At 34.0% G+C, this 14,032-nt stretch overlaps 1 long non-coding RNA gene across 2 annotated transcripts in view; it reads left to right on the top strand.

Moving 5' to 3' along the window:
• The first annotated feature begins 8,585 nt into the window (after nt 1–8,585).
• LOC132915115 (uncharacterized) overlaps nt 8,586–14,032 on the top strand; it is a 37,596-nt gene continuing 32,149 nt past the window's right edge. For both annotated transcript variants that reach the window (XR_009659784.1, XR_009659783.1), the window contains exon 1: nt 8,586–8,652. This is a non-coding gene — a long non-coding RNA (uncharacterized LOC132915115). The remainder of the gene's footprint in view (nt 8,653–14,032) is intronic.

The raw sequence follows: 14,032 nt of genomic DNA, 5'->3' as shown, positions 1-14,032 counted from the left end.
ATATAAACTATAGTTACTAATATTGTATGCATTGTACGAGCATCTTATTAAAGAATTATTCGAATACAAATTTTTACTTAAGGAAGGCTGTTGGAAAATCCAATGTTGCATTGTTTTAACATAACGGAATTAATCCGTTTCGTTCTAAATTTCGCCATAAAAATATCGTAAACACGGGGCCTTGAATTTCGCACCCTATTACTATAAATCCAAGAATTGACAATGAGAGGAGAAGAAAAAGATATATATACAGCGTATTCACTGTTACCATAACCATCATCATTAACTGACTGTCGACACGCCGCTATCGTTTCATTGACTCTGTCAATTCCCCCAACAGATCTTCTGTATGTGTATTACTGTACGTGTTAAGTGTGTTTGATGTGTAACGTTCGAATGTTTGAAGATGTATACCATATGGATGTTTAAGGATGTCTGGTGTTTGAGGGTTGAATAATGTCAACACTTCGTAAACTGGAGAGAGTCTAATGTTTTGAACGTTGTAGAACGTGTGTATTTTACCCGGAAAGTTCAAGTATTTTTTTAGTATGCTCAGAATACATATTGATCGATTGCTTTCAAAAAATTGATATTCTAATGCATGGTACTCTGGTATCGCGATTGCTATACGTTCTTTTCGCGCTAAAGGTGTAGCATTATCTACATTGACGCGAAATGTCCGCTTTTTCAGAAGAATCATGGTATTCCTTCGGGTTAAATATATCGGAACTATCGAGTTTCTAAAACATCCCTATAAGTACGGAGGAAGTTTTAAGGAGATCATACTTTAAAAGATTTAAATTAAAAAATAACCTTCCCTCACCATCGTGCCACAAGCTTCATCGACCAAGACACCGCGTGATTATTTTATGCGTTCCAGACGGAACAAATGTCATTCCCAAATTGTTAATAAACGAATTTCGCCACTAGATGTATATCACCGATCGGGAAATTATATTATATTGTAAATTGTCTGTCTTGAATTAAGCGGTTGTTAACGAACGTAAAAAACGAAAAGCTATTTAAAAAAAGAATCAAGAGTCGTCTATCATACAATCCGAAAAACAGCGTTACAGCATCTATAACAAGTCCTTTTTCACCTATTTTTGGTCACGTAATTTTCGAATTGAATTTTGGGTGAAATGACGTCACGATGTGAGCTCAATCACCACAAACTTTCAAATGAAACTGGAAATTAGTTTCCCAGATAAAGGAGAATAAGGAGACACGACGTAATTCCTCTTTTATGTACGATGTTTAAATGATAATACGCATATAGAGAAATATCTTGAACCCTGTGTTTGGAATGGTGAGAACAATCGATTTAGTGAGAAGGTCCCTCTTCTTCGCTAAGACTCTAATTGAAGATGAAAGGATCTTCGATGTTAAATTTCTTACGTAGGAACTTGCTGAAAAAGCACAGAATATAAAATTGTTTGAAGGTCGTAATTCCGATTGGACACACGAAAGTAATCTATCTAATGGATCGGAGAAAAACAAAGCTAAGCGACATACCAAGCGACATGCCCTCTCCCTCTTCGATAAGTCGCTTATTTGGTGACAAATTTCTTCTTTAGAAATATGAATCCTTTGGGTGTTGTTGTTACAAGCGAGTACAATTGGTCTGTCTGTCTTTACCAAATCTGCCTAAAACGATTTTGGGAGCAGAGCACGAGCGAAATTTCTTTTTTTTTTTTTTTTATTTCATTTTGGTTATTTTACAATTTGTCCTTATGGCCATTTGGTAAAGTGTTACATCTTGTTGGTGAAAAAAAAAAAAAATAAATATAGCATGTGGGTGGCTACCCCCAGCGGGGTGCCAGCTTCGTTTTTTCTAAGTTATATCTTTTATGATAGCACGAGCGAAATGAAACGAATGTTGAATCTTGGCTATCTACTGAGAGCGACATGTGTTTCTGAAAATATGCGTAATAAGACTTTAAGAGTGCTGTGCGACTGAATACATGTTTCACGGCTATCGAATCGTTATCTTCTAAGCTACTACCTAAAAATATACGTACGATTATAGCGAGGACAGCTTCTTTTCCTACCGTACTCTCTCACCTCAGCAATGAACACAAAGACCTATTTCTCATACTCATATAAATATTTTACTTTAATTCTTAAACTTTTAATATTAAAATATTTCTAATACTGTACTCGAAGTCTTACACATTGCGGGCGTTCAATTGAAAGGCTCGAGAATAGAATCTTGTTCGGTCTAGAAATTTTTTAATTTGTCAACATTATCTGTTACCCTTGACCACGAATTGTCTGTTTATGGATATGTTTAGTTGTCGTATCGATAACTGATATTACCGCATTACTCCAAGTGTTCATATTGCATGATCATAAAAGATATAACTTAGAAAAAACGAAGCTGGCACCCCGCTGGCGGTAGCCGCCCACATGCTATATTTATTTTTTATTTATATTTTTTTTTTCTTCACCAACAAGATATAACACTTTACCAAATGTCCGCAAGGACAAATTGTAAAATAACCAAAATAAAATAAAAAAAAAAAAAAAATATTGCATGCAACGTTTTGTCCTTAATTTTAAGCCTAAAATGAAACTGTGCGATCGTCGGCGATCCCGCCGAGGTTTAATCCTGTCTGCTGATATATATAAATGAAGCACTTTTTATACTTTTTTAATTTATGCCATAGTTTATAGAATTGCAGAAAGAAATTCTTTTTAAGCATTCATCATTTTTGTAGTTTTTGACTCTCTCAAATAGACCTCTTTTCCAAACAATTCGAAATAATGTTTCCATTTCCATGTCCTTTCCTTAAATGAAAATCATCAATTCTTAAGATGTCTAAAAAAACAACAGAAAAGGAATGTTGCGAAAATATTCAATAATGTTAAAAATACGTAGATTTCCAGGATTGAGAATAGAATCATTCGTATTCAGCAGGAAATAGAATCAATATATCCAAAGTGAACTAAATATTTGAATCCTCGAAAATAGCAAGTACTTTCGTACGTGTTGCAAATGTCGTTTAGAACGGTCAACTATTCTAAGTAAATGACGATTACATTTTTAGAAAACTATCATAGATATATCATGATGTTTTACTGAAAATGAATCCAGACACAATACCATACGAATCATGCCTAGTTGTATAAATTCGAATTACTATTTCCTTCGCTTAGCATCTTGTTACCTTAGCGACTATACAAAGTTGTCTTGAAATTCATTTCAGTTGAGAGAAGATAAATAGATTGAATAGTAACACTTCCGTAACGATAAATGAAAATACCTGTATAAACTTCAATTTTCAGCAGTGCATAACTCATCAGGGAACTGAAAGTTAGTCTTCTCGTCTAAAGTGAGATTTAGGTACATTCCCTACTCTGCCACCTGAAGTCTACGACACTTTCTCACAGGCGGTCGTCCCGTCTACCTGTTCCCATAAATACAATTTTCAATATGACCTTTTCTATCCTGATATCTAAAGCACGAGTATAGAAACAGGTCGCGACGCTCGCTACGGAAAACTGTCTGAAAGTTGAGTCCTAAAAGATCAACATAAAAGATAACAAAATTCTCTAAATAGACAAATAGCCTTACTGATGAATCTTCCAGCAGGTCGCGGCGAAATACTTTTTTCCTTCCTTCTTACAACCCTTTCCAACCTCCTAATTGTAAGTTACAGTCCTACAGATTAAACAGAAAAAGTGTCACACTCTGTGTCGTCAACTTGTAATTGTAATTGAAATATATATACGTAGAACAACCAGAAATGTAAATAAATTTGAAAAATTAATTTATTTTTAAGCCGCAAACTGATCAAGAAAACGAACTGGATATACAATTTTATGGTAGTGAATGATGTTGCCTACGTTAGTGGCAATGGCATTCGCGTTGTAATCGGGCTCCTCCTATTTATTTAAAAAAAATTCAAACAAATATAAGCCTCCTTAAACGTACCAATTATATCTTTAATATACCAATCTTTTTTCAAAAAATGAAGAGTGGAGGAATTTGTTCCTCCCTCTCCCTCTTTACAAATTTTATTATACGATTAATCTATTGTCTCATTTACTTGAGAAAAATTCAGTTGTTTTCTTTCTCTCGCTTACACTCTTTATCTGCGCAGCAATTTCGAAAATGATTATCCGCTTCTCGTTACTACATGAAAATTTTAGGTTATCTTTCATTTTTAATAAAATTGTTAATTGCTTGGTGTAAATTGCGAATTTGAATAAAACTGTTAATATATTAGTAGCGTATGGTTTCTTTATCATGGAAATACCATTTCATTATGTCTTTACTGTGTACTTAATTTATTCCAATTTTAATGCTAATTGTTTTTGAACTAACTCTCTCAGCAATATTTAATTTGGTGTAATTTGTCATTGTTGAATAGATTATAGGCTTGAAAGGAAATCGTTACAGGGACTATATATTTTAAAAGTTACTTTGCACTAGTTTAAAGATTCATATTTCGTATGATAAAAATTCTGAGAGTCAAACAAAATACTGAAGCAAATTACGTTTGTAACGAGAATGTATATTTTTTCCAAACATAATTTTAAATACTGATTCACTATTAATTTAATAAATAATATACAGTGTGGCCCCCTATAACGCGGATTAAAAATTACACCACTCTATTTCAAAAAGAAATTCATCTCAATTACAAAGTAGGTATTGATAAATTTAAATTAATTTGTCACATTAAAAAAGGACGACATATTTATTTAGTTATAGTTTTCTGCGCTCTTGCTTCTTACTCTATACATTTATTACTTCAATACCATTTTTTGTTTGAGTTTGGATTAGATTTAAACCAAATTGCAATTAGTTTTAAGTTATATTTGCTTAAATTTGCCCACACATTTTATGGTAAATATTCGTAAAAGGGAAGCCAGTTTCGATGATCTTGATTTTGACATGCAGTTGTTAGCCGTCGTCCGTTGTTTCTTCAAAAGTTATTAACAAAAATATATTACTATTGGTTTATCCGTTGGTTTACTATTAATGTAATTACATTATATTTTTTTTTTTTTTTATTACGCAACAAGATACAGAGTAAGAATAGAAACACACCCGAACCAGCTGGCAGCTGAAACGTGCAACACAACAAATATCGCAAGAAGACTAAAAAGGAAACACCCTATAGGCCTCATAAAAGATATAACTTAGAAAAAACGAAGCTGGCACCCCGCTGGGGGTAGCCGCCCACATGCTATATTTATTTTTTATTTTTATTTTTTTTTATTCACCAACAAGATATAACACTTTACCAAATGCCCATAAGGACAAATTGTAAAATAATCAAAATAAAAAAAAAAAATTATATTTATATGTAGGAGATGGAGGGACGCCGGAGCCTTTCTTTCGGAATATCTGGGAAGGTCCCCAATACTCTAATCCAGACTTTTTACTATAGTCGTACTTAAACAATAAAACTGAGAAATAGCTGTTCATGAGTTAAGTCAATTATGATTATCCGAGACTTATGACAGTGGGCTTGGGCTCGAAGTGACATAATGGGTCACTGAGAGACGTGTACCTAACAGAGGTATAACGTAATTAAATAACTCCCCTTAAAAACAGGGATTGACCTGAGGAATACGGAGAAGAGTATATAAGGGCAGTTCCACTTGGACTGAGGTGCAATCCGATAAGTTCGACTAGCCCAGTGAACACGTACATCGAGTGTATTCGTTATCGGACCTAAATTCATCGTCATAGACATCTAGATCGCTCGATCATTGATATCACTCGTTAACTTTTGTAATACATTCCCATAAACAAACATCATCTGGTATAATACAATTATGGACAACTAGCAAGACTCATTATACTCCCCGTTTTTCAAGGACATCCACATATATATGTTTTATATATATATATATATGCATGATATTGCAAGTAATTGTACTTGAGGTAATACGATATGTCTGATTAAAAACATTTCTATAAAATGCTATCAAAATAATAAATAAATATATATATATTTATTTTAATAAAATTGTATAAAATTGTTTAATAATATATATATTTATTTATTTATTATTTTGATAGCATTTTATAGAAATGTTTTTAATCGGACATGTCGTATTACGTCATGTACAGTTACTTGCAATATCATGCATGTTACTTATATTTCAGTGCTGTATATACATATTTGAATAAATCTCATCGTTACTATAACGGTTCATATAATTGAAAAACAATCGGATATCGTATAATCGACGTTGCGTTCGAAACAATATTATAAGAACGTGGTTGCAAAAATTGACGACAAACTAGTGCGATATGTATAGCTCGTGAACTGTCGGTGAATGGTGTGGTGGGTACCGCACACGTAAGTTAACACACACAGCAGCAAACTGCACTAGCTAGGTTGCAATAACCCTCTAGGTTTCCTCCACTGCTATCCATAATTACACTCTCAACATAGTAACTGCATCTCCAGTGCTCGAGATCGTCGCGTCTATTGTGAATGCACCGGTGCTGCGAAAGTGACGACTGAAAAGCAAACCACACACCGCGCAATCTTGCCAAGATGACAAGTATGACTGACTTAGTATCACCATCATCGTCCTTTCGAAAGTACGCTCGCAAGCTGAACTTGTTACACGATAAACTTAATACGATTATAACTTTTTAATCGTCAGCTATCTTACGCAACATTACGCTATTAACATTACGCCGAGTAATTGAATGTGTAACACGTTTCGGATTTCCCTCCTGGAAAATTGCGCGAAAAGTGAAAGGAATCTTAGATTAGGTAACATTAATGTATAGATTATCCAGTGTAGACTATTTTTTATTTTCTTAAAGTTTAAACTCTACCGTAAAATTATTTATTACACTACGAGTGAGGAAACTAACATTTTGATTATTCTTCCAGTAAGCTAAATTTTTAAAATAACAATCCATCTTTCTCGTCGTATCGTCTATGCATTACATTGCTAAAAAGTTATAGAATCACACGCAATAACTGTCAAATCTCCATCCTTGACACATAAAAAAGAATAATATATTTAAGAAATAGTACGCCGTTCCGCCCAACCTTCTCCTACGTAAATTTCTATCGCCGATGCAGATTCTATGTTATAAAATTCATTCCTCGCCGTCTTCTAGAACAACATTGATCATTTTTATAATGTCCTTTAAAGTTTATACCTGCTCTAATTTTGATGAAGCCAGCATCCATCTTCAGGTATATAGACCAAGTCGACGAAGTATACACATATTCTCTTTTCCTGAGAAAGTTTATATTGCTTGGTTTAAAGCGCTTAGGATATTTTTGACGAAGCAGGTGGGAGCATAAAATATCAAATAAGAAAATTAGGTTAATTTCTTATTACGTAACGCCTACAAAATTGTTCAAACAAATTATTTCATAAATGTTACGTAACACTGACGCGAATAAACTTGATGCGTAAACCGTTATTTGAAGATACAGCAAAAGTTTGGTAAAAGAGTTACTCGATAAATTCCAGTTCCAAATTATTCTTTGAAAGTATAACAAAATAATAAATATGAAATGTACATAATATAAACAGTACAGGAAATAAAACAATGGCAGACGGTATTGAGAATTAACATCTTGGAAGATACCTTACATCAGCTGTACTATGTAGATAGATAGATAGAAGACGTTTAACCTCTTAGGTAGAGCTGAATGTTGCGCGGAGCTGTATCTCTCTACGGCAGAGTTTGACGCGAATTACGCGTAAACGATACGGCACTGCAACATGTGACGGATAGTGCTGTTCTCTGCGCAAGCACGTTGGTATGAAGTTTTTAATAACTAAATTATAGTGTTTCTTAAAAATATGATGCATATACTTTAAGTTTAATAATTTACTTTAATAATTAATAATACAATTGTGTGTGACATATTTTAAAGCACGGTACGACACATACACCCACGTCACGATTTTCACACTCATAACGCGATAGTGTTTTTTTTGCTCTTCGTTTTCCATTTTGAAGCGACATTTTGAGGTTGAAGATTCTAAAAAATTATAAGGATACGGATCGGCAAGTTAAAAAGAGCATCTAATAATGGTATATTTATTTTAACAAAAGCAAGACACTGGCGTATCAAAAACAAAGACTACATATTCTGTCTGTATATCGTTAACACTGTTATAAAACATTGCGTGAAGTAAGACAAATGAAAAAGACCATTTAGTTCAAACGGTGAGTGGAATTAAAAAATTATGCGTGAAACACTCACGGGCTAACAAATTCGCACGTTTAAAGCCTCAAACTAATAACAAATCCGTCTCCTAAAAACAAACAAGATTTCAGTGGCTGTTCACTCCTTCAACTAATGTTCAAGACTGATCTTACGCAAATATTTAAGAACACGATCATGTTGAATATGTGTTTATGTGAACTCTTTAAATTACATTCGTGTTTTGGGTACACCTTTGCTGCAAATCATAAAAGATATAACTTAGAAAAAACGAAGCTGGCACCCCGCTGGGGGTAGCCGCCCACATTTTTTATTTTTACTTGTTTCTTCTTCACCAACAAGATATAACACTTTACCAAATGTCCATAAGGACAAATTGTAAAATAACCAGAATAAAAAAAAAAGAAAAAAAAAACCTCTGCTGCAAGTACTTTTCCAACAACCCTACGGATTGATATTCCATCTTTGTTGCGCTATGTCAGTATATACATACGATAATACATGCAGGGTATACCGAAAATCGTCGTGTAAGCCAACTGGATGGATTCCTCGCACAAAAGTAAGTCGAAAATGTAAAATAATAACTTTTAATATTAATCTGGCATCGTAAAATTTCTGCATACCAAGAGACGTTATTTCTTTCAGTTTTAAAACGTGTGTCAGTTTCTTTGTACGTGTGTGAAAGAATGATACAACGTATGGTGACAGTCGTGTAATGCTAAAAATATATTTCTCCCTCCCTGGATACGATCATAGATTATTCAGAAAAGTAAACAAAAATTGGCAAAGCAAAAAGAGCCAACACCATACGGAGTTCCCAAGCAGTCACCCGTCCAAGTACTATCCGTGCTCAGCGCTGCTTAAACTTTCGTGATCGGACGAGAACGAGTGCTTTTTTTTTTTAAATAATTTTTAGCCAAGATTTGATTTTTTTTATACATTTTTGAGATTCACAATAAACAATGAATTTGAGTATAGTGTGTTTGGCAAAAGTACCGATACGCGACGGTACGACGTAGCCATGCTCTATTTTGTGTCGTGGTTTTTCGGTTTTTGTGTTTATTTTTGTTTTTTGGATTTAAGTCGCAGTGGAGCGTGGTTTTTGTGTATTCTTGTTTGTGTTGTATTTTGTCCTGAAACTTGGCCGCAAAACAGGACTCTTCGGTGAACGAGAACGAGTGCATTAAGCGCGGTATGAGCGTTGACTGAAGCAATCGGTTTTGTTATTTGATATTATTGAATAGAAAAATATTTAAGAAAACATAGAAATATTTGATTGACAGATCTGTAAAATTTTGTCTGGCTTCGTTTCCCAGACAATGAGCTAAGTTCCGTCATGTAGGTATGCGTGCGCTTGAAAAGTAACGAGAGTCAAATGGACGGAACTTAGTAATTGATTTTCTCGAAAACGAAATCTCGCATCAAAAATTATCATTCTACATTTCCAACTGATTTGAACAGGAAAAAACAGAACTTTTCGATTTGTACCACACGACAGAGTGCGTAAGAGTGAAGAAACCTGTCTAACTTGTTCGTTACCTCTCAAGTGCGCGAGTGCTTGACAAAACTTTATAGTCGATTTTCGAGGCGAATCCTAGTAAAGCTAGTAGCCTCTTCCGGCTTGTACCATGATTTTCGGTACACCCTCTATATATCACTCTATCGGCTCATCGATAGAATGTAAACTTTCAAGTTTTATAAAGGCGTTGTGCATTTCCATATGATATGAAATTTCTACAATTAAATTTCAGCTGGTTTTCCTTTGCTCCACATCTTCGATTTAATTTCAAACGTAGAATAACCTCTTACTGATTACTCAAGTAAACTTGATTTCCAAATTCTTTTTTTTCGAAAATTGAGCTCTATACGAAATCGGTTTGGTGATGCTCTACATATCGAAATAAAAACTACACGTATCTTAATAAAAAGTCACTTTCAACTATCTAGTATAACACGCAAAATTAAATCGGAAGGATTTGAAAATTATGTCAGGCGGCTGAATTCCTTCTCAACTGTACGTCAGAGTTCCTTCCGAGCAGTCGTGCACATTTCTGTGTGTTGCATATTGAAAGAAATTTCCAAATATTTAGTATTTTTATCATGCTGTTCGCTAAAGCTAGTTCAGGAAAGTATATCTGAACCTTCGGGTGCAGGAGTCTCGAGGTAAGCAAAGAAAACCCGATAATATCCGCCAATATGCTTAACAAAAGAGAAGCTAAAGAGAAGCAGTAATCATTGTCGGCAGTATCGAAGGAGCTTCTGGTGGCCAGTCGTTCCATTTCTCGAATTTCTAACGACCGTGTGTGGATATCTAGACAGTAAACGAACCGAGCATCAACTTCTCTCTAAATAGTCTTCAATTGTTTCCAGGGATACCAATTTTTTTTTTTTTTTTATTTTATTTTGGTTATTTTACAATTTGTCCTTGCGGACATTGGGTAAAGTGTTATATCTTGTTGGTGAAGAATAAAAAAAATATAAATAAAAAAAAATAATATAGCATGTGGGCGGCTACCCCCAGCGGGGTGCCAGCTTCGTCAGGGATACCAATGTCGCAATAAGACCCTTAATCGCGCTTTCACAGAGAATTATACTTTTAAATGTTGTCTCGAACGAACGTATTGAAAACTTCTTTGCATAAAGAAACATCAAAATTACCTCTAAGCTTACTTGCTTAACAGCAGCTATACAGGAACCTAGCTTCAGTCACGTTTTAACACTTTGACGACAGCGTCACGTAAACGTGATGTTGTATTGTTGGCCGCCGTCGTGTCTACGTGATATTATTCTTTTCTTTTTTTTCTTTTTTATTTAATGAAGCGAAACGATCTCTAAATGCACTGAAAAATCCGGCAGTTCGTGAGTCTAATGATCCAGCGAAAGTGATTGGTCAGCAAATGATTGTAATCTCGATTTCTTTATTTCTATAACGCGCAAGTGTAGAAAATAAATAAAAATAGCATGATAAAGACTCAGTAACGATGATAATTAATTCAATAATTAATTCAATCATGATGGTAATTACGCGATAATAGACTGAGTGAAAAGCGTTCGCGATTGGCCGTAATGGCGAAAAATGCGGCTGTCAGAGCGTTAAGTTTTAAGCCACGATATATGTCAATCTAGAAGACGTATAAAAAATCCCAGAATTTTTTTTAATTAACCTTGGTAACACACAATGTCGTATACACGTTTACATCTACGGACAAAGTTCTCTTTGTAAAGAAAAACACGTAGCAAGACAATGTACTACTAATAACAGCTCTCAAGATACAGCTGCCGACAATCTTATTGTTTCACATGACAATGTTTTAGCCTTCAACTCCGTCATTAACAATAACAGTAACAATAATATTAACGGCAAACAGCGTCACAAACACTCCCGTAGTTTTTGGGAACCTGCGACAACCAGACAACCGGAGCACGTTGCAACAAAAGACTCTTATCTGTATCTTCTGAGATCTCTGCAGACAATCCTGATAGCGAAGACCCGATGTTCTCTGATATTAAGGATGAAACTGCTACAGAAAGCAGAGATCATCCTTATGTTGAAAGCAAGGAGGAGCCGAAGAAACAGAATTTTGAGAAATTATGTTCGACTAAATAGTAAATTTTATCATTGTTATTAACAAATACACTGCTCTTACAAAAGCCCTTGTGGATATCAAAAATAAAAATTATCTACTCAACTACAGAAACACCAAAAATAGATTACACCAACTTACTGAAAAAGTAGAAAATATCTAGCTGGGCGCCTACCTTGCGAAACTAAACATTGGTTTATTTTTGCTAATCTGAGAATGACACTTATAATCAAAAACCAGAAAACGCGTATAGGAAGTTTAGTACAATTGAAGAGATTAGCTCCGCCGATGAAAAATTATGGTTAACCGTAATATATCTCCCCAATTTCTTTCCATTCTCATCGATATTAATAATATTAATAGGATGGAAAGGATACAATGTTCAGTAATAAGCGCTGTTCTTAATTATCGTATCGGTGCATCAACAAACAATCTGTTAAAGCCAAAACTTTCTCTTACCAGGGACCGTACTGCATATTTGTGTAATAGCTTCTAGACCAAAGCCCTCTAATACTGCTATGCAAATTAATAATGCAGCAAAACACTTTTAACCATCTAAAAATAAGGAAAGCGAACTTAAGAAGAAGACTCATGAAACAATGTATCGATAAAGGAAACATTACACACTCGTAATCACTTAAATATCTATTTTTCTGATCATAACACTGTCATTACCTCGATTCCTATAAATATTGAAATTGGAAACTTGCACAAAATGTGCAATCTTTTATTAAATGATGACTTACATATAACATATACCGATGGAAGTAAAACTAAAAGACCAATTTTTGTAAAATCAGCTTACATCTGCAAACAATTAACAGTCTCGAGGAAAAGAAGCATTCCAAATACATTGTACGTATTTTTTGCAGAATACATTAATATTATATTTCATTAAAATTTCTACCGATTCCCTCAGTGTTCTTCTTTTCCCGCACAATTCAAAAATAAATGCAAAGACTATCGTAACTTCTGTATTCCCGAAATTAAAAGAAAATGAATTTTTAGATTCCATCACAAATGGATATACTGGGTAATTAAATTAATTAAAACATTATCTTCGTGAACCACTTAAGTACGAATGTAATTTGAATATTGTATATTATTTTAAAGACAATAATAAACCACGATTCGTAAATAAAGGTTAAACTCACGAGAGTTTGTCCTTTGATCGCTAGCACTTTTTTGCAAAAGCAGAATTTAAATCAAATAGTTTGGAAGAGTCCCTCACAATTCTTTAATTCTCATAGAGCTGGCCTAACGAAGAATTTGAGAAAACACAAGCTGTACCCGCCACTGAACACGAAATCCTTACTTTACGAACCAGATATTGAAACGCGTTTGTTTTCTTAAAAAGTGCACAGTAATTCGCACGTTTACATTTTCTTCTAATTTAAATTAAACTGTCGTTTAAAATCTCATGCGCCCGAAGAAATAGTAGCTAGGGAAAGCTAACGTACCTCATATGGTACATAATTATTTATAAAGGGCTTTTTTGGACTTGATAAAAAAAGAGTTGTATGTAAATTATTTCAGAAAGCGGGATAATCTCTAAATCTAAAGTTTCCAATATAATTCATTCTTTGCTCAAACTGCTGGAAAATTTTGTTCGATGTATGCATATGCGACAACACGTCCTTGCATGTAACGAATTTGCATGTTTCATCAATCAATGGAATTTTCATACCACTTGATTGAAGAACTGCTCGCTCGACGGATTTTAGACATGTTTCAGATGCATCGTATTCACCGGAGGTTATAAAATCATGAGGTTGTATATTAAGATACGAATTTGTTTTATTTTCGTCGAGCACTTCCATTCGCGTATTTATTAAAATAGCAAGAACAAAAGATTCAAATTCCATTAAACTTTTCGTTCATTTTAATCTCAATTCTTCGCTATTAATTTGTTGATAGATTGTTTGTAGATTGACAAAATATATTCACATATTACGTGTATTCGATTTTATATATTTCGAGAGAATCAATCAAGTGATTTTTTCGAATTCATTTTAATTATGTCGCTCGCATTATCTAACGATCTATCATCGCTATCATTATTAACAGTATACAGGGTGTAACAGGACACGTGAGATCCACTTTGGGAGCTGATCGTGCACCTAAAAAGAATGGAGAAGTCTCGTATAAACATACGCTCTATTTGTTTTCGCTTACGAGATACATCGAATTTCGCAAGCAGAGAAAACCTATTAAAAATGTTGAAATGCAAAGGTTCAAAATAGGACAAGATTATAAAGAAATTCGGGAATACCAGGA

Source organism: Bombus pascuorum, chromosome 16 (genome assembly GCF_905332965.1).
Source record: "Bombus pascuorum chromosome 16, iyBomPasc1.1, whole genome shotgun sequence".
In the NCBI taxonomy this organism is placed as follows: Eukaryota; Metazoa; Arthropoda; class Insecta; order Hymenoptera; family Apidae; genus Bombus; species Bombus pascuorum.
Note: the sequence above shows the minus strand (reverse complement) of the source record. Positions and strands in the feature narration are given on the sequence as shown.